The sequence below is a fragment of the Eumetopias jubatus genome, unplaced genomic scaffold, assembly GCF_037043125.1.
Source record: "Eumetopias jubatus isolate StellerSeaLion01/CBP00866 unplaced genomic scaffold, mEumJub1_p1.0 scaffold_36, whole genome shotgun sequence".
NCBI lineage: Eukaryota > Metazoa > Chordata > Mammalia > Carnivora > Otariidae > Eumetopias > Eumetopias jubatus.
This window is the reverse complement of record NW_028274842.1, coordinates 1,281,981-1,307,555: the sequence shown is the minus strand read 5'-3', so window position 1 is coordinate 1,307,555 and position 25,575 is coordinate 1,281,981. Positions and strand designations below refer to the sequence as shown.

Below are 25,575 nucleotides of genomic sequence, written 5' to 3'. Positions count from 1 at the left end.
AGAGAGAGCACAAGCTGGGGGAAGGGCAGAGGGAGAAGCTGACTCCTTGCTGACTCAGTGCAGAGCCTGATATGGGGCTCGGTCCCAGGACCCTGGGATCATGACCCGAGCTGAAAACTGACACTTAACCGACTGAGCCACGCAGGTGCCTCTGAAGAATTTTAGAAGATAAAATCATGATGCTTTACAAATTGCAAATAAAAAATAAAAAATGGATTGAATATATCCAAACATAATGTATTCTAAAAACCAGTTTTTTTAAGTAAGTTAAGGCCAATATTTTTAAACTCTTTGCTAGAATTCTTCCCACACACATCAGAATACAGAGAACAGCAAGGTTAACGCTCATGCCCCCACCTGTTCCTACAACCAACAACCTCTAGGTGACCTATTTTCTCTCTACTTCCCAGTTCCCCTTCCCTCCCTCACCCCTCTTCCTCCCTCCCCCAGCTCCCCCTTTCGGGATTCCTTGGTGAAGTGCTCCTTCCCACACCCTTTTGCCCTCAGTGGTGTGCTCATCCAAAGACAGGCCCAATTCCCTAAATGTTCACTCCCTTTTGAGTATTACAACACTCTCGTTCCAGTTCTCTAGACTCCTATTCCTCATAAAACTCCATTCTCGTCTCCACGTTAAGACCTTCCTTCTACCAGACACCTTTTTCCGCCCCTCTCCCTTCTTCCCTAGTGCTGGCTAGACTTGGTTCTGGAAGCCGGGTCTGGGAGAAGCTGTGCACCACACCCTCGTAGCCAGTTCTTCCAGTTGCTTACCTTGCTGTGTGGAGCAAGCAGAAAAGAGGAAAGGAACCCCTTTCCCTTTGGTGTAGGCCATCACTGTCCTCACTGTTACCGAACCTCACCGGATCACAGTTCTACCTCTGTGGCTGGATTCAAAGGCCAGCTGTCTCGTGGGGCACGCTTGTGGATCTCTGGAGGCCTTCGCACAGTGCCGTGAGGTGGGACATCTGTCTGAAGCCCGACTTGGTCATCCATTATCAGGCCCTGCCTTGCCTCAGCAGTCCACCCGTGGCCTTTGGCCTCGAGGGCTCCCTTGCTCAGCCAACAGTCCTCAGGAGTGGTTGGGGAGCAGCGAGCCGGCTTAAGTCCTGCGGCCCTCTGCGATGTCCACTTGATCCAAGCGATACTCTCAGATCCTTCTGTTGCACCACATGGGAGAAATGCAGGGCACTACCCCCCCACCCAACCCAACCCTTGGCACTTTCTGCAGCTGTGTCACCCTTTTTCCTTCTCACTTATGCCTGGTGACTTGGCAACATTCCAACCAAACGGATCACCACTCCCCAACTCAGGGAGGCAGGGAACCATTCCGGAACGGCCAGCGCTATCGGGGTGGGGGCCAAGTGCAACGACCCCGACCATCACCCCTGAGGACAGAGGAGGAAAGGGGACAGGGGTGTTGTTCCCCTTCCAGCAGCACATGCTCCTCCTCCACACAGGCCTCCTAGGAGGGGCTCAGCTGTGCTCTTTGTTTTCTTCTTTATGATTTTAGATACATGTTCAAAGTTTTTAAAAATGAGCTATCATAACTAGATTTTTAAAATTAAATCTACCTATCCTTCAAAACTAATTGAAACATAACCCCTTTCATAAAGCTTTCTCGATCACTCATGTAATCAAACGGAAACCTCTTTCCTCTGATCTCTTAATTGTTCTTCTGTTCATTCTTAAGACATTTATCACAGATTATCTTATATTATGGTTATTTTTTTACATGTTTTATATCACTTATTATATAGGAAGCATTTTGCAGATAATATTTATGCATCCCCTACAGTGCATCCCCTAGCACAGCGACACACACAAATAAATCCCTCAATAAATACTTATTAATAATGAAGAGTATTTTCCATATATAGAAAGAAGTACTGAATAGTTGTCAAGTTTTATTATATCATCAAATCTCTAATATTTATTTCCAACAGCATGTAAGTACAGTCAGTCTCTAGCTGAACTTTATCAAAAGCCAAATTTAAATGTATAAACCCTACTTCAAGAGAACAGGATTTCTATTTATAATTCAAAAGAAAATTTGTATGTTATCAAAGCAATTGAAAACACAACAGAGAAAAACATTTTTTTGAAAAAGTGAAATCTAAGCCAACCCATGAAGGACTCCTTACAAGGGGAATCAAATAATTATATGTACAATTGTTATTGTATGTTTTCCCAATAGATTGTAAGCTCCATGAGTGCAGACATCATTTTCAACTATAAAACCAGCAACTAGCCCAGTGGTTGGTACATAGAGGCTGTTCACTAAAATTTGTGAATGAACAGAAGGAAACAACATTAAAACTAGAATTCTAGTTTTAATAATAGATAATAATAGATAATAGAGGCCTTTTCAAGCAAGAATAGCAAGGGGAATTCCTCATAATATTCAAAGTAAAACTCTGAGTCAATTGTCACCGATAAAATAATGGAAGCACACAAAGCTAGACTTAGTCCAGTGTGTATCTGCAAAGGCAGTGAGGCCAGAAAGGGCATAAAAAGGCACAAACATCACAAAATCACCAATCACATGCCATATCGTTCCAGGATATGCCTAAATTTAGGATTATAGTTAGCACACCCCTAGGGCTAGTCTAAATAACTATGTACCATATTTGGACTCCTTGCTGGAGTATTTTCTTCTTTTCCCAAAACATCAGGGCATAACATATTTAGCTGGGGCCAGGCATGGTCCCACCAGGTTAAATTTGGGGAAAAGTGTATGGAAAGCTTGCTCGTTAATGGCTTGCCTCGGCTGAGAAAATAGAAAACGTCATTTTCCAGTGGTGTGTACTTAGCCACCCTCACCACCAATAAAATCTATCTTTTCTTTTTTTCCCAAGACCTAAAGGGGTTGGAAGGAGTGAAGCAATATTCAAATAATTAGCACCATTTAAAGGTGCTGGAAGCTTCAGAACAGCGGTGGGCAGCTTGTGAGTCAGACTGAGACACTGGGACACTTCTAGAAGCCAATTCGAGAGCTGCCAGCTAGCTAGCCTTTTCCCTCTACGAATACTGTCACACTTTGCTCCCATATTGCGAAAATTCATCTCCAAGGTCACAAGAGCTCAAAGAAAAACTAGGTCTGTGCTTCCTGCGCTTTAGGGAATCCAGTTTACATCCTGCAAAAAAAAAAAAAGAAAAAAAAAAGAATCTCTCTCTGGAATAACAACCTGGACCAATCAGAAGACATTGCTCTCCTGTCAAAGAGCTGAAACAGGAGCACGAATGCAGAAAAAAATACCACCGGATTTGCTTTGAAGCTACTCTGTTAGGTATCAGAAAAATTACAATCTTTGCTTCTCGCAGATTTAATATACGGTTCAATAACCAGGTAACTAATGTATTAGACTATGTGGGGGCATATTCTTGGGAGAAGGAGTTGAAAGTGTCTCAGTTCCCTGCCCACACTATGAAGGCACCATGCATGACTGGGGGTGGCTAACTGACTTGACCCCGCATGCTCCAAAACAACTACTTTCTTTATTCATAACATGTATGTCCAATTATAGGGGACACTTAAAACAAACTAGAATCAAATACCAGAAAGTATGCTGCAGAGAGCACCTGAGGTGACAACCCAGGAAATTGCCTGAGAAGGTTCATTTTCAACGGCCCTACTTCAGATGTTGCTACCCCATCTCTCAGATGTACAAGGCCCTCGGAAGGTAAGAGACACCACGATGACCCAGGTTCTCTCTTAGTAACCTGCAGAGAAAAAGCAAGTCAATGATGGAACATGATGTAAATTGGTCTTAACCAAAATACTGAGGGCTCAAAAGGACCTACTAAGAGAACACTCAAAAAACACTTAATAAAAATCATTGACAAAGAAAGCAAGACAAGTGAATTAATTTACTCTTTAACTTGACAGCAGTGAGCCAAAATATAAACGTCTCCTTGCTCCTATTCTAATCTTGGCACTGGGTTGAAAATAATGAAAGGTAAGAGAAGGGGGTGTGATTTTTTTTTTTTTTACTAGCTTTATCATCATCACATGAGTAGGCCACTTGAGAAAAATGTGTGACCCGAGGAAAGGAGAGTAAGAAACTGTTTATTGGCAAAATACCCATTCTCTGTGAATTCTGGATTATATTCCATCACAGAGAATCATTCTATATGGGCTTAAAGAGTCACACAGCAACCCGACCAAAACTCTACTTGACAAAAGAATGATTATATTTTGCTAAGAGGATCAGATTCTTTATTCCTAAAGTTTTCTCTAAGTGAGATCAGAAGCATCAGAGGATTTGCCATGATCAGATTTAGATTTTTCAAGGAGAACTAGGGATCCTAGGTAGAGAACAGACGTGGGGAAGGGAGTAGTGACAAGAGTAGAAGCAGGGAGACCAGTCGAGAGACTACCGCAATGGTCCGGGAGGAAGATGGTGGTGGCTTAGACCAGGGTACTAGAAGTACAAATGGTTACAAGCAGTCAGATCCGGGATTTATTTTGAAAGTAGAACTGCCAACAGGATTTGTCAGTGGATTAGATACAGGATATAAATGAAGAGGAGAGCCAAGAATAATTCCAAGATTTTTTTGTCATGTGAAACTAGGTAAAATGTTTGGCCATTTACAGAAATGGTGAACCATGAGTGGAAAGCAGATTAGGAGGGGAAAGAAATCAAGCTTTTTATATGTTAAATTTGAAATACCTATCAACATCTAAAGAGAGATGTCATTTTAAAAATATCTACAGGAGTCTGAATGTCAGGGGAAAAGCAGGGGCTGAAAATACAAATTTAGGTCATCTACATATAGATGATATGTCAAGTCATGAGAGCACCTAAAGAGCAAGTTGAGACACACAGAGAAAAGGCCCACTCCAACATTTGGTATCAGGAAAATGAGGATACAGCAAATAAAACTGGGAAGGACTAGCCAGTGAGACAGGGAACAAAAGAAACAACAACAATAAAACCAAGATACTGTGATTCACTGGAAACCCAATGAAGAATGTATTTCAAGAAATGGGGAACATTATATCTGTGTCAGATGATGCTGCTGGGCCCACGATGGTGAAAACTAAGAACTGATCATTGGATTTAGCCACATGAAGGTCACTGGCAACCTTAACAATGAAAAGAAACACTGTGAAAAAATATATACGTAACATTTATCCTTTTAACATTTTTTTAAAGGAAGTTGAGGATTTTTTTAAAATTTTATTTATTTATTTATTTGAGAGAGAGAGGGAATGAGAGAGAGAGAGCACATGAGAGGGGGAAGGGTCAGAGAGAGAAGCAGACTCCCCGCTGAGCAGGGAGCCCGATGCGGGACTCGATCCTGAGACTCCAGGATCATGACCCAAGCCGAAAGCAGCCGTCTAACCAACTGAGCCACCCAGGCGCCCTATCCTTTTAACGATTTTAAGTGTACAATTCAGTGGCATTAAGTACATGCATACTGCTGTCAACCATCACCACCATCCCTCTCCCCCACTTTATCTTCCCAAACTGAAACTCTGTACCCATTAAATAATAATTCTCTTCCCACCTTTTCCCAGCACCTGGCACTCCCCTTTCTACTTTCTGTCTCTATCAATGGGACTATTCCAGTAGCTCATATAAGAGAATCATACAGGATTTGTCCTTTGGTGACTGGCTTATTTCCCTTAGCGTAATGTCTTCAGGGTTCATCCATGTTGCAGTGTGTGTCAGAATTTCCTTCCTTTTTAAGACTGAGTAATATTCCACTGTGTGTACATACCACATTTTGCTTATTCATTCATCCATCGATGGACGCTTGGATTGCTTCCATCCTTTGGCTGTTATGAATAATGCTCCTATGAAGATATGTGTACAAATATCTGTTTGCATCCCTACTTTCAGTTCTTTTGGGAATATGCCCAGCAGTGGAACTGATGAATCATATGGTAATTCTGTGTTAAATTTTTTAAGGAATCACTGTACCATTTTCCACAGTGGCTATGCTGTTTTATATTCCTATCAACAATGAGCAAGGGTTTCAGTTTCTCTACATTCTTGCCAACATTTGTTATTTTCTGGTTTTTTGTTTTTGTTTACTGTATCCATCCTAATGGGTATGGACAATGAAAAAATTTTTAAAGACTGTTTATCACTGCACAAACTTATCCTTGAAAATTGCGGTATGATCTATTTTTCCATTTTAATATCTTTCTAGGCAACAGTTTGTCCAGGGCAATGACTCCCCAAGGATGCTGACACTGGACATTGATTTGACAAAAGCATCACTCTGAAACAAAAATCTCTTAGTTTCCACAGGAAGTAAGGAAAGTTTCTAGCTTCAACCTTTAGATATTCACCCATTCAACAAATACTTATTAAATGTCTGCTAGGTACCAGGTACTGTTCTAGGCACTGGGGATTTTCTTAAGAAAAGGCAGACATATGGACAAATCAGTGGTTACCAAACTTCCATCCCTTCCATCCAAAGACCACTTCATTGGGGTACAATGTTGCTTGGACCACCCAAACCCACTCATGATTAGTATTACTCCCAACAACTTCTCCAGAAAGAGTTGAAAGGAAAAAAAAATGGCACTGCTACTGATAAGACCCTAATGAGCTTTATTTTACCTATCACAAATAAATGTTTTATTCATAAAAAAAGTCAAGGTTTTTAGCAGAATAATACTCTTACAACAAACATTAATACGAAAGAAAATCAGCCTATGTACCACTGCATGACCACACTTTGAAAATTAAAGCTTTAAACTGGATATATTGTACAATAGGATTTCTTCTATTCCCACCCTCTCATTCATGGGCTCTCCTCCTCAGAGAATCCTGGCTTTGCACAGCCCTGCATAAATCAAGCCCTGTACCCCTTCCACATCCAAATAAAAGAACCTAAATATAAGGTTTTATATTCAAAATAATATACTTTAGCTGAAATATGATATAATTTAACTGAAATTTTAGGAAAACAGGCCCACATCAGATTCTTTTTAAAAACTGAGTCTATCATAATACTCATACACATGAAAATATTTTTAACTACTATGGAATCTTCTGTAAAGTCGTTCAAGATATTCCACATATATGTTATCATCTTATACACTTATCTCCAACTTCTCTTTTATATTAGTTTCATTATTCAAAATTATAACTAAGATATTATAGCCACAGACAGGCTAGAAAACCATTGCAACATAAGGTTTAAAACAAACTTCCACAATCACACTCACTAGCATTAGAGAGTCATTTGTAACTTTGTCTAACCAAGGCAAACAGGAAGAAATCAATATAACTACATAAAGATTATGTACATTGACAAAGCATTTAAATAAACTTGAACAAATAAGACAGTTTTGATTTGTAAGGGTAGTAGGGTTGTAAGGAGGTAAGCGTAGTAGGGTTGTAAGGAGCTTTTTCTAATTTTAGTAATTTTTTCAGCATATTACTTTATAATGTGATTACATTATTAAGTAAGTAAAAGTAGGGTAGTGGATGGAAAGAGTATATGGTAGTCTTTTTTTTTTGGCTCTTTAAAACCTGTTTTGCTGGAACTTTTATTTTTTAAATAATTTTTTATTGTTATGTTAATCACCATACATTACATCATTAGTTTTTGATGTAGTGTTCCATGACTCATTGTTTGTGCACAACACCCAGTGCTCCACGCAGAACGCGCCCTCTTTAATACCCATCACCAGGCTAACCCATCCCCCCACCCCCCTCCCCTCTAGAACCCTCATTTTTCAGAGTCCATCGTCTCTCATGGTTCGTCTCCCCCTCCGACTTACTCCCCTTCATTCTTCCCCTCCTGCTATCTTCTTCTTCTTCTTTTTTTCTTAACATATATTGCATTATTTGTTTCAGAGGTACAGATCCGTGATTCATCAGTCTTGTACAATTCACAGCGCTCACCGAGTATATGGTGGTCTTAAGACTATTAATAGGTAGCAGTGTCTTTCCTCCTTCAGTGAAGCGGTAGAATTGTACTTCTCTGATGCTTGGAGCTAGATTGGCCTGTGTTGGCCAAGAGTGCTAGCAGAAGCTTTAACAACTAGTATGTGCTTCCTCGTATTCTCTTTTCCCTCTGCCTTGGCAATGGCCAATGTTCCAGATGGAGGCTACTCCATCAACATAGGGTCTAGCATTAGGACAATATCAACAATGATGTAACACAGCTCACAACTGATCCTTACCGAGTATGTGAATGAGAATCAAACCTTTGTTATATTAAGCTATTAAGATTTAGGACTTATTTGTTATTGCAGTATAACCTAGACTATTCTGACTGCTACAGGGGGGAAACAAGCCAATAAAGAGGAATTTTGAATAAAGAGAGTTTATGTGACTTTCAAAGTTACATAAGTCATCAAGCACAAGGTTAAAACTAGAGCCCAGTTCCTGTCCTCCAATCCTTCAGGACTGAAACCTGATTAATTTGGTTTACCTGAAAAAAATATACATTTTTCCAGATGGGAAATACGATTTTAAGTTTAAAAAGCCTACTTCACTGTTGTGAAATAAAAGAATGTTATATGCATGAATCTTTTAAATTGCAGAAATAACAAAATTATCACTTTTGTGTAAAAAATAATGTTACTAAAAGTAACTCTCTTTCCACCGAGTAAATTTCCTAACTTTATGCTTAAAAATAAAGCTGGTCTTAATGCTCAATCTTTGGGTGTAAGTTTTGCTTTATCATATTATTATTAATTAGATATAATTTTACCAAGACTACTTTTAAATAAAAATAGAAAATTGTCCATATTTTTAAGTGGAAACACTTTCTGGCCAAAAGAATCCTTTGATCTTTGAAAATGCAAAACAAATTCTGTATTAAAAGAACAATATATAATTAGATAAAGTGAGAATAAAAAGGTGCAGGTTCGTGTTTCCCAAATACTTATACACTGCCAAAGAATGTCATTCAATCCATATAGACGAGAGTTACACCTTGAAATAGTAGTATTTAGGACTAAGCATGGGTCGATAGAACTCATTTTAATTCAGGAACAAGAAAATACATTTGTAAAAGTCTAAAATTTCTCATCCTCTATGTATGTACAGTTCAGATGAAGGGATATGTTTTATTTTGAGATTTCCCTAGTGATCTTTTTGTAGTATTTTATCAAATTACCTACAAAATCAGTGAAAAGTATAGTACAATTTGTCACAAGGTGTACCAGATCAGGCAGTCACAGGAAGAGAAATTAAGGGGGAAAGAAACAGACTAATGTTTCAGTTACTGCAAGGTTAATCATATTTAGGCCAAGAACAACCAAGCCCAAGTCACTGTAAAGAAACAAAGACAATAAATCTTAATAGAAACTGAGAGCTCGAACAAGTTATTGCTGGTCAGATGTGCTATCTCCTGGATCACAGTTTAATCTCTAAACTCTCTACAGTTCATATAAACAGACTATTTAAGTCTGTTTTACCTCCCTCTAGTCTGAAGAAGGTCTGGGACCTATGGTGTGAATGTATTTGTTTACCAGTCACAAAAGGTTTTTCAAAGACAGCACTATCAGATTCAAACCTAATGGGCCCATCATGTGGAAGATGTGAGATCTCATCTTAAATATCCCTTCAGCGCACACACACTTAAACACACAGCTTTACTTATAGTATACCTGAAAATACTTTCCAACTCTAGTGCTGACGAACACTGAGATTAGATAATTGCCTACCTTATACATGCACAGCTGTATAGATGCCCTTTACACTGAGCATAATTTGGAGGAAAAAGCATCCTAGACAGATGTCTGCTCCATGGTTTATAAGAGTATGTGATACCATCCACACTTTTCACAGCTAAACCCTTGAAAACTGGGAGACGGACAAAGGAACCCAAACGTGAACAGCATTCATTAAAAGATGTAAATAGCCAAGATCCGTGCTGTTTTGTTTCAATTCTCTTTATACTGTTGAAAACAGGAAAACCTCCTGTCATGCAGGCTCTGGGATTCTCAGGGCCCAATAAAGGTTAGTGGCATTTTCAATTCATGTTTGTTTTCATTCTTCTAATCATGAACCCTGTGTCAGCCTGAGAAACCAGCTGAGCGTAATCCATAACCTTTTACAAGTGAAACATTAACTCACAGCTCATTCTGATGTCTTTTTAATGTGATACAAAAGAGCAAAAACACGCATGATATACATGATTTAAAAAAAACAAAACAAAACATGGTAGCCAAATGGGAAAGTTGGTTGACATTTTCACAGCACAAAGTTCTACCTACTTTGAATCAAATATCATTCATCAACACTAACTAACCCTAGGCTACATTGAGGACAAGTACAAGTACACCAACCAGAGTAACATCCAAATAGATAATCAAGTGGAAATTTCTAAAATTTACAATTTTTCCCTTTAAATACTTAGGCAATGTTCATAATAGCCATGAACCACAAAAAAAAAACCTTTTTTCTTAATCCATAATTGGTATGAATGCATCACTCCTTGGGAGATATAGTCTTTTTAGCTAAATGGATGAGTTTTCCAAGCTGATCAAAATATCCTGCTGCTTCATCTTCCCCAATACTCATCCCCACTGCCCTATATATAAAGTGCTCAAATCTAAATTGCAATATAGAATATGGGTCCAATTTCTTTGGTCCTACTTTATTGACAGATGCCAATAATCTACCAGACTGAAGTTAGGTCTCCAAAATCATCTCCTGTGAGATAATGGGTATAATTTCTCCTAGAGAGTACATTCCTAACCAGATATCTAAGAAACAGGCTTTGCCATTATAGTTGTGACTCTTTGTATCAAGGAATTAAGTGGAATGACCGTCAAAGACCTAAGGACACCAAGGAAGCAGCTAATAAGCAGAATCCAATTGGATTACACAATGGAGAAGCACTAAACCTGAGCCATCAACTCTCCAAAATGCAGAAAAGGAAAAGACCCACACTTATGACAAGTGCCAGTTTTCTATCCCAGATCAAGAAAAGACAGCATATGAAAGCAAAAGTTCCATAGATATGATTTATTCATCAGAGATGAGTACCTTGGCAAGAGGTATGCCACACCATGAGGAGCATTCTGAAAGTTTGAGATCAAGAAACGTGCAGACTGTGAAGATTGATATTCTTCACCCCCCATGTCTCTAATACAGACAGAGCATCAATGGCTGACAAGAATCCCAAAGTTTGAAGGAATCAGGAGGAGAAGGGCAGAAATGGGCTAGGGATCCTAGTCTTTATTAACATTTATTTCATTAGCTCTAACTGCCTCATTATTATAAACATTATTATATTCATATTTGTTTCATCTCAAACTAATTTAATTGATAGAATTCTGTGTCCTTGCTATTATATGATACAATTAGCTCTCATTAATTCACATTTCACTCATTTTCTCCTGACTGATTGCACTACATACTGATGCTCACTAATATCAATATGTAATGTAATCAGTCAGGAGTAAAATGTTGTTACAGTGTCTCTAAAACTATCATACTTATCATTCTGATTGTCTCCAAAGTACCAATATTCTTTTTATAATTTCTGTCTTAATAATGTAAAATTTGGTGTTAATAATAAAAATTTTACTATACTTATTGACACATTGATTAACCATCATTTAAGTAATTAAAGAGAGTGAATTATTAATAAATTTAAAAAGACAAACTGTCATTTGCTCATGTAGCCTTTAAAATCACAGAAAATGAAACATCAAATATTTCTTTGGTCTTCTGAATCACATGGTTTTTCCTTTCCTCTCCTTAATCTTTTGTTGTTGTTATCACCGTCGTTATGATCCTTCTGTAACCATGTGGAGAGCTTCAAGAAAGCAAGAACCTGCAGCTGATGCTTTCCATGGGAGGTGAAGAGGTCCCTTGAATTGTGCTACTGTTAATTTGCCCTTTGAGCATCTACAGCAGGGAGTCTATAATGACAGAAGCAAAGACAGAGATTTGTCTATCTGATTATTACATCAGAAATGCTAAAGACTAAAAGGGAAGAAAAGGGCAAAAGGCTTTTTGTAATGAATTTTATAAAACCCATCGGGCTTTCAGTGGAGCCCATTTGGAAATGCCCTGCTAGTTTACTCAGATAAAATATACACAGAGAACCTACATTCTCCTCCTGGACATTTTAGTGCTATTACTTAGAATGGGAATTTGTACATACATTTATAAATAAAACACTTGCTGTCCTTTTTTTCCTCCACCAAGAATTATACCCTGTATTTCCCCCACTAAACTATGGAGCATTCTGAGCGAAATAATGGCACAACAAACTCCACTGTATTATTCCCCTGAACGGAGCTCCTCAACAATACATGTATTTAACAGTCTTTTCAAATGGTCTTGAGCAAGATCATAGGTTTTAAAAACAACAACAACAACAACAAAACACTGAATGCCAGAAAATTTAAAGCGGCAAATGGCTTAATGGTTTTGATTTTTGAGAAGTTAAAAACAACAATCATTTTAAGTAAATAAAAAAAGAGGACGATTCTGCATTAGTTTCGCAAAGCTAAATCCTACCTCAAATAATGGCAGAAGACATTTAAATACCAAAGTTGCTATAATAATCCCTGTTTGAATCATGGTTTCCCCGAACTGGGCTAAGCCTTTAGACAGAAACTAATTGCTACAAACACTAATTTTCGAGTCCCTTTTGTTTCCCTTTGCAGGCACCTCTGGACGCAGAAGGTACCCAATTAGAATTCATGGTCCTGATTGTGTATTGTGGGGCTAGCGTGTGAGCTGTATAAACACTGCTGATTACCATTCCTCTGTAATGGCTGATTTTTTGATTGCTTAATAAGGCCATCTATTCTGCATCAGGGCCTGGCAAAGTAGTTGGTGAAATCAGTTAGGTCACTTTTTTTCTGGTCCGAGTAGCAGGAGGAGTCTGTGATGGTAGCAGTTGACTAAAAACATAATTACAGGCTATTTAATCGCATCTGTTTCCCCACTTAACATTGTTTATTCAAGTTAGACATAGTTAAGTAAATCAAAAGGACAATAACGGCAAAAACACGGAAAAATTACTATTACATGGTTAAAACTCTAGGGCTTGGTATAATTACAGAAAACATAGCTTGCAGTGATTTTTTTAAGGTACTTATTTTTATTAGCTTCCATTTTGCTTATTTTGGTGGTTGCTAGTTTTTTAGGATCTTTTTTTTTTTTAGGACTCCATGTTATGTAAATAACTATTATTTGTCTGGCGGGACAGATTTGATGTGAAGGGTCCTGCAGGGATGATATTGTTTATTATGATTTTTATGTGCTCATCCAGTGTTATAATTAGCAGTCAAGTAACTCCTATCCTGTTTTGTGATTAATAACTAATCCTATAAACACACCTTTCGCTACATAGGATCGTCTAATGGATGAGTCCAAGTGAGCCTCATACCCAAGGGCACCACCATTCACTCTAAGCTGCCCCTTTCCTCCCTCTGAGTACCATACCTGTAATTTATCAATAACACAAAACTGCTCTACAATCAAAGGGATAAAACTGAAAGGCACCCAGACAGCCGGAGCTGCCAACAGGCATCGAGCCCATGTTCCGATGCCACTAAGCCGGCCACTGAATCCAGCAAGGATGATGAATCAGTATCAGGTCAGCTGAAAAGATGAGGCAGCTGCTCTTTCAGAAATATACATTGCACTTGGTCCTACATAGAGCATGTTCGTACAATGACCTACAACCCATTAAGGCAGGGATTTTAGTAAGCAGTCCACAGCACATGTTTAAAATAACCATCTTTTGTTCATTGATGCAACAGAGAAAGCTGTCTTTTATAACCACCCGGGGAGATTGCTACAATCCGATGCTTCCCAGAGAAGAACTTACCAGAGAGCCACCCTCAGCTCCCAGGTTGTCTGGAAGGGGTCTGACAGAGTAGCTCTGCGCAGGGCCCTTAGGAAAGAAGTGCCATTTCCTTCAAAGTCCAATTGTCTTTCTTAAGGATGCTTCTCAGGACAAGGAGACTACAATTTCAACACCGATTTTAAATGAAGCAGGCATACACACTTTATGAATCTGAGTTTTTGATAAATACCAGCTGCCTGACAAATCCAAATATATCTGACAGAAAATACCACTTAAACTGATTTTAGGATTTTGTGTCATTTTAATTAACTAATTGTCTTTAAATGGTCTTAACTGTATAAAAGTATCCTGAAAACAATCAGCACAGAGCACAGTTATCACAAATACAATTAATAAAATCTCTCAGTGATCTGCCAACTTACACAGAGAGATAGCAATCATCCTACAGAACATCATGCCCAGCTGATAGCCATTTTTTGTTGTTTTGTTTTGTTTAATGTTATTTATTTTAAGTAAACTCTACCCTCGACCTGGGGCTCAAACTCACAACCCCAAGATCAAGAGTCGACCAACTGAGCCAGCCAGGCGCCCTGCCATTATTTGTTTAGCGTTAAGATATTTATTGAAGACTTGCTATATGTCAGGCACTCTGCTGGAAAGATATTGAGGTTGCAAGAATAGAATGTTGAAGAGGGCATGGTGCCTGACTTCAGGGAGCTTACAGTCCAGTGATGGAGACAGACAAATAAGTGATCAATGCAATCTGTGATAAGGTCTATGAAGGAAACCTATAATGCCCCACAGTGGAATGACCAGGAAAGTTGTTTCAGAGAAGGCTCTTAGAGACAACAGAGAACCCTATTTTAGCAGAGTCCTCAGGAAAGGAAAGGAGCCAGCCCTGTGAAGACCAGGGCCTCACGCACAGTGGGGAAGCAGAAAATTCCAGACCAAGGGCATGTACACAGGCCCCAGAGTGGGAAAGACGTTCCAGGTTTGAGGGATCAGATAGTCTATTGTGATGCCTCACGGCTGGTAAGGGGAGAGCATCACAACCTGAGAAAGGAGAGGTAGGCAGGAAAAGAGTGAGCAGCTCCACAGAAGTCAAGGTAAAGTGTCCAGTTGAATTCAATGTCCAGTTGAACTCAATGCCCAGCAAGAAGGTCTGAATAAGACAACACTATGATCTGATATGAATTTTGAAAAAGAAGTCTCCTGTGAGGGAATAAATCAGAAGTGGCAAGACCAGAAATGTGGAAGCAGATAGGAAGCTGCGGTAGTCCAGGCAAGAGGAGCACCCAGAACTCAAGTGCAGAGCATAACGACGGAGTGCACCGGCTATGTGTGGCTGCAGAGAGGAGCACCCAGAACTCAAGTGCAGAGCATAACGATGAGTGCTCCGGCTATGTGTGGCTGCAGAGAGGAGCACCTAGAATTCAAGTGCAGAGCATAACAACGGCGTGCACCGGCTATGTGTGGCTGCAGAGATGGAAAGAAGGAAGCACGTTTGAGAAATACTTTGGAGACAAAACGGAAGGTTTCATGGGTGTCTTGTCTTTCCAACCAGACCAGAACCTCTTAGGGAATAGAAATGATCTTCAGACATCTTTGTAAACTCCGTCTGTGCATGGTAGTCTCTTAAATTGAAGTAATTGACTGTCTGAAGTCAAGCGTCAGACATGCAGTTGAAAGGACCCTTGCCTCCCGATTTCCACCTCCCCACTGGGGCTAGCTGGTCTGCCCTGAAGAGAACTCACTTGAATGCTGTTATAATGGGAGAATGCAAGGGCCTGAGGCATCTCAGCAACAGGCCTGATGGGAAGAAACAGACAGTGTCTTGGTGGGACAGAGCCCCGAGAAGGTGGCCAGCGGTTCAATACCTACCATCTGGGAGGCACACACATAGTCCAGCACCAACAGCTGCAGAGTACTCTAGTAAGCAGCTCACTGCCAAAGGAGGGACACAGCATCGACCAGATTCCCCACCAAGAAGATCAAAGCTTTGTCCTGAGGACTATGCTGTCAAGTTTCTGATTGACTTCCTGCCCTTGTCATATTCCATCAAAAACTGGGTAATGCTAAGGAATACATGTGGAAGCATGAAGGGAAGGCAGACATTTCACCCAGCAAAAATTTATTGTGTACCTTCTATAACCAGGCCCTAGTCTAGGTGCACGGGGAAGGCAACAAACAAAAGTTACTGCTTTCAAGGAGTTTATATTCTAGTACGGGAGACAGATAAAAACAAAATAAATAAATAACATATTAGATTAAAAAGAAAAGCATGCTATGAAAAAAAACCCTAGGAAATGGTGGGTGGTTCAGCTTGGCTAGGACAGAGCAGTTATGGGAGAAAAATAGAGGTAAGACTGAAGCCAAAGTGTCATAGAAAGCAAGTTTGTTGGGATGAGAGCTGGAGGACTGGAAAATACAGAGGAGCCTGAGGTCGTGGTGATGACAACAAAGAGACTCAGCTGGGAGTGGAGGGTCACAGAAGAAAAGACACTAAATTCCAGAGAACTGGAGCTGGAGGGGCTTTTGAGATTGTCTATGCCAATTCCTTAAGCTTACGATGGCATGAGATGTACTAGCTCTGAGCTAGAGGGACTAACTTGAGCCTGGGGTCTCTGCCACCCTCCTCTCTCCCCCTCACTGCTGTGATCCCAGCATCCCCGTGCCATCCTGCCTCCCTGTGGCAGGAGGTGGCTCTAGAGAAGAACTCCAGGTCTGAGGCCCTTGTGGCAGAGCAAATCTGAATGACAGGTAAGATCCAAGGTGTGACTAGCCTTGTGAGTGGCTGAAGTGTCTGCGGAGTGATGAATTCTCATTAGCTAATTATCTGCTACGGGTTAGTTGCATTACAACAGTATCTTAGCCCTCTCAACAAGCCTGTAATGTAGGTATTATCACTGTACAACAGATGTAAAGACCAAAGACCCAAGGTTACACAGTTGGAAAGAATTCAAACCTGTGTGCACCTAACTCCAAAGCCGGTGTCCTTTCTAGTATGCCACACAATCTCCTAGGATGTGCTCAGCATGAGTAAAATCAAAGGAGGCAGAGGGGCACTGGGGAGGTTGAGAGTAGGGAGATTGAGAAACAAGTGCCACTGTCCTTAATCATGAGCTCTCATCACAGACAAGAGGGTTGGGGGCAAAGCTTCCATGTGATGTGCGGAGGTCAAGGGGTTGATAGGCTCAATACTGTGGATGTTGGGGGCGGCTGGGTGGCTCAGTCGTTAAGCGTCTGCCTTCAGCTCAGGTCATGATCCCAGGGTCCTGGGACCAAGCCTCGCATCAGGCTCCCTGCTCCGCAGGAAGCCTGCTTCTCCCTCTCCCACTCTCCCTGCTTGTGTTCCCTCTCTCTCTCTCTGTCTCTCTCTGTCAAATAAATGAATACAATCTTAAAAAAAAAATACTGTGGATGTTGAAGTTCCTCAAGATGAGTTTATTAGGCAGTATCAACCTAAGTTCCTATGTAGAATGTGTTATGTGTTTGTGCACACATGAACACACACACACACATGCAAGTAAGGAAGAGAGACTAATCTAAATCAACACAGCTGGAGTTAAAACGAGCTCTGCGAGGTAGATACTCAAGTTCTCTGTGACTGTGAATGTAGGATTTTATCATGCTTTGATTTTGAAAATTCCTCTAAAAATCCCAGAGATGCATATGCAAAAAAATCCAATTAACTAATAAATGTTCTGGGGCACCTGGGTGGCTCAGTTGGTTAAGCGACTGCCTTCGGCTCAGGTCATGATTCCGGAGTCCTGGGATCAAGTCCCACGTCGGGCTCCCGGCTCAGCGGGGAGTCTGCTTCTCCCTCTGACCCTCTCCCCTCTCATGCTGTTTCTCTCTTGCTCACTTTCTAATAAATAAATAAATAAAATCTTTAAAAAAAAAAAACACCAAAAAAACCCTAATAAATGTTCTGGAATAGGAAAGCAAGAGTAAAGCCCATTTGCTATCGAAGACACAAGCAACAGTATAGGTTTTTCAATACTCCCAAATCAAAGGTTAGGAGCTGACTCTGTTCTCTGATACGAGAAACCACTGACCAGAGTCCCAAACGGCAGACTCCATGAACACTCTGGACAATGTCTTCCGGCCACAGGTGCCTGCAAGCCCACAGAGTCTCAGTTCCTCTTGGTTCTCCCCTTCTTTCTGGAGAATAATGGAGAATGATGATTTCCTCGGTGGCTCTCAAAGTGTGGTCCCCAGACCACCAGCAACAGCATCTCCTGCAGCAACCCCGTAACTTCTTACAATTGCAACATCTCGGGGCTCACCTTAGACCTAATAAATCTGAAACTCTGCGGGGAGGGCAGCAATCTGTGGTTTAAAAGACTTCCCGGTGAATCTGATGTGTGCTGAAGCTTAAGAAACACTGGCTATGCCCAAAAGTTCTCCCAGAATCGGAGGACAATCTGGAGGCAGGAGAGATACTGAGCCAGCAATCGGGAATTACTTAAGGAAATGAAGGACTCTGTAACCTTGTTTTCGACATTTAAATCCTTCTTCTCAGATGGTCTGTGGTGAAAATGTCAAATTAATTTTCTTAAGTCACCAGGTAACATCTCAAGAAAAGCACAAGGTTATAGAGATTATGAACAGTACTTTACTTTAGTGGGCTCAGTTTTCAAACAAAGAGAAAGCTAAAGTCTTTGATTACATAGTGATCACAGAATCCTGCATTTTATTCTGCAGGAGAGGCTTTTAGTCACCTTTAGCTAGAGGGAGCACCAGCCGCCTGGGAAAGCCTGTGGGCAAGCGGCTGGGAAGGGGCTAGAGGTGGCCAGATGGTGATAGGGAACCACGGACAAGAATGACAGCAGAAGCCACCACACCACTGCCAGCTGAAAACAGTCCTCCCAACTCAGCTACTCCAGAGGGGAACTGCGATCTCCGCTCCATCATGGTAAAACCATTAATGCTCCTAATGACACTAATTCCTCAAGGAAAAGCTCAATTGTGCTTGGCATCCTCTTTAAGATAGATGGCCAATTCCACTAAGAACTTTCAAGTCATGCTTAAGGGACAAACTTTAGTTATCTAGAAAGCTAATATTTAAAACATGTTTTTCAACTGTGCCGGACAAATGAAGGGTTTTTATAAATGTTTTTATCAATCTTAGAGAAAGAAGTGATGATGGTAAAAAACACGGGGAGGGAATCTGAGGCCTGGCCACGGGTTGCAACACCAACCAAACTGTGATGGGGCAAGTTACTTAGCATGGTGACTGTAATTTATCTGGGTAGTTCGTTCCTTTCTCGAAGGAGGGAGAGTGGATGTGAGGGCGATCTGGCTGTGACATCTGTCACCCCACTGATCGCCAGGGTTGATTCGGCCGATCTGGCTGGCTAGGCGGGTGTCCCCTTCCTCCTTCAGCGCTCCATGTGCGTCCCTCCCGAAGCTGAGCGCTTGGTCGAAGGGGACGACCTTCCCCGACAGAGGAGGACCGTTCTTCGGTCAAGGGTAGACGAGTAGCTGCGCTCCCTGCTAGAACCTCCAAACAAGCTCTCGAAGGAGCTCTAATGTCCCCTACAGCTTTAAAAATCTTAATCTGTTGTATGAGTTTGCATTTTTGTCTCACCTCCAGGTAAGAAATTTCTTCCCTTAGAACTATCTCACCTAAGATTCTACAAACTCCCTCAGGACCCCATTCCCTCTCATACTCTGTCCTCAGAAGTTAGAGGATTTAACAATTCACTGTAAGTGGTTACAATTCTGAACTTCAATATTCTTGGAAAAGGAATGTCATACTATATTGTATTTTTTCCAAGAAATTGTTTAATCTATATAAGTTATTTGACTCGGTCATTAGTGATCTTTGTGCCAAGATAGCTCCTAATCAAATTCTGGCAGAATATAAGTACCATTGAGAAGAAAGCGTACAGATCTTTCTTCTGAGAAGTACGTATTTTTCTTTCTGGTTAAGCAATGTTATGCAACAAATCTTCCAACTGGCTTTCTATCAAGGAAAATCTATTAAAGATGAAATGCTCTAAGGGACATGATCACAGGAGCCTGAGATGCTTGTAAGTAATTACATTCATGCTGATAATTAGAAGAAATAGTCTATGTAGTGGATAGAGTAAATCACCCTTTACCACTGGTCTTGGATTTGATTTCTCCAAGGAATGCCAAGAAAAGCCTTTATTTAGCAGCAGTTTATGCCTCCCTCAATCCACTTATTTTGTAATGTAAAAAGGAGAGTCTGAAAAAAGAGAATGGGCACCTTGACATTTTAACTGTTTTGTTTTTAATGAAAATTTTCTTCTTAGAAGTGAATATAAAGCAGGTATGGGCAACAAGCCAGTAAATGTTTATTTAACACCTTAATAGCCTTGCATGTCCTAAAATGCCTTAGCTCACACTTTAAAAACATCCTCATTAGATTTCTCCGCTCGCTTGCATACTATGCTCAAACAAATTAAAGCATTTCTTAGCAGCCAAAACAGCAGCACAAACACATATACGAGGAGTGTATACCCGCAACCTTGGTGCCAGGTCCCAATGCTCAGAATTTAAGAATTAAAGTTGCCTTGAAAGCCATCACTAGGTAATGCATATATACGGAGATAGTATATATGTGAATAGAGCAATTTGTCAGAATTGATGTTTCTCCCCCAACAGCACACTGACTGTGGTGAACTTGGAATAAAACCGACAGTAATTCTTTCTTATTTTACAGTGAATCTGTTGCCTGTAATCACTGTGGACAAAAATTTGTTATAATTTCACTTCTTAATCAAATGGACGTTCAAAGAGCAGAGAGGGCCCCCTAAACCAGAGACACTTCTAGGTCCTTAGCCTGTCTCAAATAGTTAATTCTGTGGTTCTCCCCCCTGCTCCCTGAAACTCTATTTTGGGTTGCCAGTGGCTTTCTCGACTAGTTATCATTTCCCTCTTCCCCTTCACTGGCTGCCAGTGCCAGCCCTTCAACCATACAAATTCTCCAGTGTTCTTCCCAGCCCTATACTTGTCCTCTACTCTCTTCCCAGCAGGAGGAAGCAACTTTTAGTGAAATCAAATAAACCTGGGTTCAAATCTCAGTTTTACCATCCTTCTGCTGTGTGACCATGGGTTTCAGAAACTTCCACTCAAATTTCCCTCACTGGGTCTGCGTGAGGATTCAGTGAGATCAGATATCTAAGCACTGAGCAGAAAGCCTCACTCTTAAAGAGGTACTCAATGAACTTATGTTCTTCCTCTTTCTCTCTTCTTCCCCAGGCAAATGCTGGGGAACTTTCTGACTCTGTTGGAAAATTCTCCACGGAAAGTACTCCACACAAAATTCTTCAGTATATGAATATTCCCTATATGTAGGTGATGACCAAATCTATGCAACCAGCTCATACCCCCATCATCATCAGCCTGCTGACATGGGGCCCACAGGGACCTAAAATTCAGCACATCTAAAGCTAATCATTATTGAGTGACCTACCCCGCTGTTTTGAGTTGAATTGTGTCTCCTTAAAATTACTATGATTTAGTCCTAACCCCCAGTACTTCAGAATATAATGTTATTTGGAAATAGGGTCATTGCAGAATATAATTAGTTAGGATGAGAGAATACTGGAGTAGAGTGAGCCCCTAATTCAATGTCACTGGTGTCCCTATAAAAAGGAGAAATTTGGACACAGACACACACAAAGGGACAACACCATGTGAAGACTGGAACTATGCTGTCATGTGCCAAGGAACTTCCAAAAGCTAAGAGAGAGGTCTGAAATAGGCCTTTAGAAGGAACCAACCCTGTGATTTCCTGATCACGGACTTCTAGCCTTCAGAACTGTGAGATACGAGTTTCTACTGGTTAAGCCACCCAGTCTGTGGTGTTAAGGCAACACTGAGAAACTAATTCACCCCTCCTGAGGCCCCTCCGCCTCTAGCACAGCCCTGCTCCCAAGCTCCCCACGTCAGTGATGACCCACAGGGTCATCTTCCAGCCACCTGCGTTCAGTTCACCTTTGACCCATCCCTTTCTCCTCCACCATCTCACCCGTCTTGTACCAAATCCTTTCAACTCTACCCAGGAAATAACTTTCTCATCCCCTTTCCCCTTCCTACTGACACATGCAGAGTTTGCCTCGTCTTCTCTCATCGGGCAACAATATAATTGGTTTTCTGACCTTACCATACCTCATTCTCTTTAATGCAGCGTCCACACTGCCACCAGACTCACTTTTCAGAATCACAGATCACAGACCTGGAATGGCCCTTACAATCTGACCTCCATCCACCTTTTGGTTCCATCTTACAATGTTCTCTTTCTAACCTCACCTCTCACCCAGTAGCCCCCACTAAAGCATCACATCCCATCCTCAGATACCAGGCAACTCTGCCAACCCCCACACTTTCATGTCCATGTGCCTTTTGATCTGCTTGGAATGCCCTGCATCTTTCTTCAGAAGTCAAAATATTACCCAGCCTATTGAGGAGAGGGACAAGGTTAAGAAGAAAAGGCTGCGTATTACAGAGTATCAATCAGGGAGCAACAGTTAGGAGGAAAAGATGGTTGAAAGGTTTTCATTTTGATTATAAGTGTCATTGAGTATCTTTCAGACACCTAAATCTCTATGTCTGGGCACCTGTCCCTGTATGTACCACTCTATAAATCAGACAACTATGATAGTATGTCTTAGTTCGTACTTGTGTGACACCTTCAACTTTGAAACACTGAGTATAAGAGATCTCTGTTCATCCAGTGGCAAAACCAAGTAGGAAGAGTTCTAGCATAGCTACAGCTTCACAAATGCCTGGAGTGAAGTACGCCTCCAGGTTAGCAGGGCGGCAACCCGTTTGCCTAATTACATTATAGCAAAAGTTACATTTTTATCAGGAATATTCCATTTAAATATTTCATTTTTAAAATATAAAATCACTCTGAAAAATTTCCATGTTCCATGCTGTAGGAGGCATTCCATTTTTTGGTTTCATCCTCACGTTTGTGATTTTCCGAAAAATTCTGCCATTTATAAGGTATTTAGCACATTCTTCTTTAGGATCATTGTTAAGAAGCTCTTTTTCCAAGGCCTCACTCTGACCATCAGCCCCCGGCATCCTTCTCTTGACCTCAATAAAAAATACAAAAGTCTATGGGCGCCTGGGTGGCTCAGTCGTTAAACGTCTGCCTTCAGCTCAGGTCATGATCCCAGGGTCCTGGGGTCGAGTCCCACATCGGGCTCCCTGCTCGGCAGGAGGCCTGCTTCTCCCTCTCCCACTCGCCCTGCTTGTGTTCCCTCTCTCTCTCTGTCTCTCTCTGTCAAAAAAATAAAATCTTAAAAAAAAAATACAAAAGTCTAAAATCAAGACTATTCTCCCAGCTTAAATCCCCATGTATGCCATAGAACCCAGATGCACTTCTTCTTAATACTCCGACTAACTCCATGGTATGGATTCAAGTTACGTTATCTCTGGGGCCTTTGAAAAATCTCACATGTATATACCTTACAGAACACACACAAAGGATATGTCATTCAACGTTCCATAAGCAGCTGTACTGAATCCCAGATGCAACCCTCAACCTTCCAAACTGAAATCCAATCCCCTTCCCACTGCAGGAAATGAAACCACTGAGACTGTCTTACTCTGCACTTACCCCCTTCCCAGACACGTGCACTGTGTGTGGCCTGTGCCCCATCCGATTCTGTATCCGCCTGCTTCCTGTCATGATTCACTGCCATTAACTCCCTTTTGCCATTCTGGCCAGAGCAGGGTGGTGGTGAACACTGAAGAAAAACTATTTTCCAAAGTAATTTTTCAAAGTGGCTCCGTCAAACTGGCAAAAGGTAATATTTATAATAATCATGGTAAAAAAAAGCATTATTACACCGTTGACCTTTGAGGTTGTATGAGAAGATTTCAGCCTACAAACATGAACTAATGAACAACGAATTTTAAAGCCACATGCTCTTCTCACACTCCCACCCCAGGACCCCATGTTAACTGCTTGTTTTCCTCGTCTTTGTTAAAGTTCAAGTGGGGGTAACACTGTAAGCTTAAATTTGGTGCAAAATAAAACATATTTTATGAATTTGCAAAATTAAAAAAGCTCCTCATTGAAGAAGGGCCCACCATTTTCATGCTCCCCACCCCCCACTCCCCATAACGCAGAGCCACCTTATGTGGCTCTACACATTCTTCCTTCTCTTCTCTCATTTCTAATCATGTGGTCATGAAGTAAGGAGGAACATTTTTTAATTTAATGAATTTTAGTAATTTCCTTCTTTAACTCGACTCAGATGCTTTTACTTTTTATAAACTCTGCTTCCACTGGTATTTTTAAAATTAGTTTTTAAACATTTTTTTCTAAGTTTTGAATACAGCTTCTCTCTGAATTTAAACAGACCCTGTTTGCCAAATTAAAAAATCTGTGCATTTGCATATTGGCCTTCATAAAGCCACTAAGGGAAGCAAACCTGAAATGTGCTTTTACCTCACCGTGAGGCAGGCCCAAGTCCTTCCTATCTCAGATGCATGCGCCACGCATACGCGCGCGCACATACACACACCCCTTACTGGCATGTTTAGATACCTCAGAGCTCCTAAGGAAATTTGGCTGAGACTCCAAATGGTATAAGAGTTCACACGCAACACTTAATTTTCCAGTGTTGAAGATAGAAATCCAAACACAAAAATTTTTAAATTGCTAGGATTTGAATATATGCTTACGTCAGATCTCCTATTACCTCAATAGGTCTCCACTGATCTGTAAAGCTATTTCCACTTTCCCCATTTCTCTTCCTACCTGCTGATGGGTGAAAATTAAATACAAGTACTCTATTTAAAAAGACAACTATGCTATTGTGCTTGAGGCACTCAGAAATGGTTTATTCCTTTTCAATCTTTCATTCAAATTTATTTTCTCCAGAATCGTGGGACATGGTTCTTTATTTCTCTCTGCCCTAGACAGCGGGGACCTAAATTGCAAGAATTAGTTCTAAGAGGGCATGTAACAGTACTGAAGTTGGCTTTCATAACACACTCCACATCAAAGCACCAATCTTCAAGGGCCGGTTATATCCCTATTATGTAAGTTTATGAATTATTCCACATTCTGTTACATCTTCAGTTTTAAATGCAACAATTTCCCCATATAAAAAGTAGTCTGTGAAAGACACTGAAATGTTCAGTGTATGATTCTTCGTGGCAAAGCATGGGACTGTGTGTATGGACTTACTACATTTCATCTTCCTACAGGAAATGAAGTTTGCTTTCTTTCTATAAAATAAATGAGATGGACCCATATGAGCACACAGTGTGATATATCCAAAAAGGAGACAAATGGAAAAGAATAAAAACTTTTAACTAAAGAGTTAAAAATGAGATTGTTCAGGGTCGTCTGGCCAGCTCAGTTGGTGGGACTCTTGATCTCCGGGTCGTGAGTTGGAGCCCCATGTTGGGTGGAGAGATTACTTAAAAATAAAATCTCCAGGCGTAAGTCAGTCAGTTGGGCAACCAGACCAGCTCTTGTTCCGCTCAGGTCATAATTTCAAGGTCATGAGTACGAGCCCCACATCAGGCTCCCCGCTCAGTGGGAGTCAGCTTTGAGATTTTCTCTCTCTCTCTCCCTCTGCCCCTCCCCCTGTGCACACATGCACTCTCTCAAAATAAATAAAATCCGTAAAAAATAAAATAAAATCTTTTTTAAAAAATGAGATGGTTGAAAAATAACATGGTATATATTATTATCTCCATTTTACAGGAGGACACTGAAGCTCAGAGACAGGACCAGCAGGATAACTTGTAGGGTCCAGTGCAAAATGAAAATGCAGGGTCCCCTTGTTCAAAATCATTAGAGATTTCAAGGCAGTGGCAAGA

At 40.8% G+C, this 25,575-nt stretch overlaps 1 protein-coding gene and 1 long non-coding RNA gene across 4 annotated transcripts in view; one reads left to right on the top strand and one right to left on the bottom strand.

The window, feature by feature from the left end:
* LOC148161938 (uncharacterized) overlaps nucleotides 1–25,575 on the top strand; it is a 202,974-nt gene that overhangs the window by 74,281 nt on the left and 103,118 nt on the right. The window lies entirely within an intron of this gene.
* Nucleotides 3,547–25,575, bottom strand: part of LOC114203190 (uncharacterized) — a 104,437-nt gene continuing 82,408 nt past the window's right edge. The window contains exon 5 of the long non-coding RNA XR_015767267.1: nucleotides 3,547–3,717. This is a non-coding gene — a long non-coding RNA (uncharacterized LOC114203190). The remainder of the gene's footprint in view (nucleotides 3,718–25,575) is intronic.